Genomic DNA, 2,606 nt, shown 5'->3' with positions numbered 1-2,606 from the left:
TGATTAGCTGAGTACATCTCATTTGAACGACATTTAAAATAAATAAAATATTTATTTAGTGAAACTTCGCCTACACAGGACAAACAATATATAAAAACATAACTGAAAAAAAAAATTATACATAAACCCTTTACAAATGCCATCCTAGGTAAATAACCCAGGAAAGTGTCTAACAATAACTAGTAATATTTCTCTTGTGTACACCGAAAGCCATCGCAGACTCACCGGAGTTTGTTGATCTATGATGCAAGCAGGGCAGACTAGAAAAACAACTAGCCTGCAGTGAGGTTCGAACTCACGACCTCCGGTCAAGCCGGGACCGTCGCTCTACCAACTGAGCTATGCAGGCTCAGAAGGGAACGAGTCGAGAAACAACCATACGCCAATGCCTTCAATGAGGTTGCTTGTGCTAACAAATTTAGCAAAATAAATGATATGGTACTGTGGATCCCCTTCAATGAGGTTGCTTGTACTAACAAATTGAGAAAGCATTGGCGTATGGTTGTTTCTCGACTCGTTCCCTTATGAGCCTGCATAGCTCTGTTGGTAGAGCGACGGTCACGGCTTGACCGGAGGTCGTAAGTTCGAACCTCACTGCAGGCTAGTTGTTTTTCTAGTCTGCCCTGCTTGCATCATAGATCAACTCGGTGAGTCTGCGATGGCTTTCGGTGTACTAATTATACGTAAGCCGTAGTCGTTGGTCAAAAAGCAGCTTCGAAGGGCTAGATCTCAGATATTAACACACATATGTGTGAATGTTTCATTGAATATTTCTCTTGTGTTTAGGCTTCTCAGCTCTATGGACAATGCTTGCTATATAAGATGGACCAACAGCTATGCATGAATTTCATACGCGGGTTTGCAAAACGTAGAAATTTTGCGAGCTCTGCTTTTGACGGAATGCAGGGATGGAAACGCAACTTCCAATAAAAACCCAACAACTGGAATCAATTTGTTACTTTTTTGAAAAAAAAAATAAATAAAAAATAACAAAAAATAAAATATTATTGACCTGTGTTTATAAGCGCTAAGGTAATTGACTTTTCAAAATTTTAAAAGTTTACTGCAATTTATAGAGGTAAACTAAAATTTTGTTGCAGTTGTTTAATTGAATTTAACTAAGTTCGGCAAAAAATATATATCCGTTCCCAAACGCCAATGCTTCCAGTTATCCACGATGGTCAAGCCTTGAAAAATGTTTGGCTACTCCTGGTTTAACTGAATTAACTCATTTTATTAAAACACTTTGTAATAATTTTATTGCTTTGTTTTAAAAATTTACCTTGGATATAAGTTATGCAGCAACTAGATTTATAACAAGGACCACAACAAAATTCATCTTTACTCTATTAAATCGCTCAATTAAAAATTATTTGTTTTGTCGACATGCAAATACTTGATGGTTTTAAATACAACTTTGTGTTATGTTTTCAAATTAGAAAATGTGCAAACAATTAAATTTTTCGTCAAACTTCATACACTTCTATACCTATTAAAACTGCTAAAAAAAACAGTGCATTGTGTTCCAAACCAGGGCTGGGGAGCCACCGTAAAATAGCATTAGCTCCGGCTCCAGCTCCGGAGCCATCAGGCAATTATTAAATGGCTCCGGCCCAGTTCCGGAGTCGTAAAACTCAATCCTTTGGCTCCGGAGTAGAAAAACTCAAAGGCTCCGCCTCCAGCTCCGGAGCCATCAAACTGTTACCTGTTTATCAACACTTAAACACCCAAATTGATTAACTGCCATAAGCCAAATCTTAGAGTTCATATTAATATTAAGTTATCTTACGAATTTTTAAATAGGGCTTTAGATTAGCGCGTTCTAGCTTTCGCATAATCAAATGTATTGTTGGTTGAATAATATTTCATGATGTAACGTTTTCCGTATTGCGTTCTCTCGCCTCGTTTCAGACTTGACATGTAACCTTTAATCTCGTAATCTATAACTGTCAGTCTTGCGGGCGGTGTTTTCACGTTCTGCAAAACAAGCCACTTGTTTTGCTGGCGTCTGACTCCCGCTGCAATTTGGCCTTAGAATGGCCGCTGTAATGCCTAGCCATGTTTTAGAGTGCCGGCCAGTCTTATTGGCCAAATATGACGTAACTTTCGTGTTCTTTTTCTTCCTACGTATTGGCTATATACATGTCGTTTCTTAGCGGCTTTGAGCTTTTCTCTAGAGAAGTCTTTTGCAAAGTTTTAGCCGACAGTCGCTGCAATAGGCGGTGGCTGTCTGTCTCACATTAACTTGAAAATAACGTTCACTAATGCTATTTGATAACGTTTTAATTTGTTGTAACAATATACTTTTGATTGGAATTTTAGTTGTGGTTATGACAGGTAGCATATCTGACCAGAAACCTTTGCAAACAACAAGAACTCGCGCGTTTGCGTCCCGCCGGGCAACTGTATGGGGTCAGGGGTCAGACCCCAGTGCGCAGGTCGCGGCGGGGGCGCAACAACTGATAATACTTTTCTGTAATCTTCTTGTTTTTTATTTTGACCAAATCTGCTCTAGTTTTTATTATTCCACTTTAAAAATGATAAACATCCCAAAATATTTCTTACATGCCATGCACTTGGTTTTTGGGACCAAAGAGAAGCTACAT

The 2,606-nt window shown here is 38.6% G+C and overlaps 1 non-coding gene across 1 annotated transcript; it reads right to left on the bottom strand.

Annotated features, from left to right (window-relative positions):
* Positions 1-274: 274 nt before the first annotated feature.
* Positions 275-349, bottom strand: Trnaa-ggc (transfer RNA alanine (anticodon GGC)). Its single transcript has one exon. It is a non-coding gene; the product is annotated as a tRNA-Ala (tRNA).
* Positions 350-2,606: the final 2,257 nt, after the last annotated feature.

The sequence above is a fragment of the Ascidiella aspersa genome, chromosome 6 (genome assembly GCF_963924565.1).
Source record: "Ascidiella aspersa chromosome 6, kaAscAspe10.2, whole genome shotgun sequence".
Lineage (NCBI taxonomy): Eukaryota > Metazoa > Chordata > Ascidiacea > Phlebobranchia > Ascidiidae > Ascidiella > Ascidiella aspersa.
Note: the sequence above shows the minus strand (reverse complement) of the source record. Positions and strands in the feature narration are given on the sequence as shown.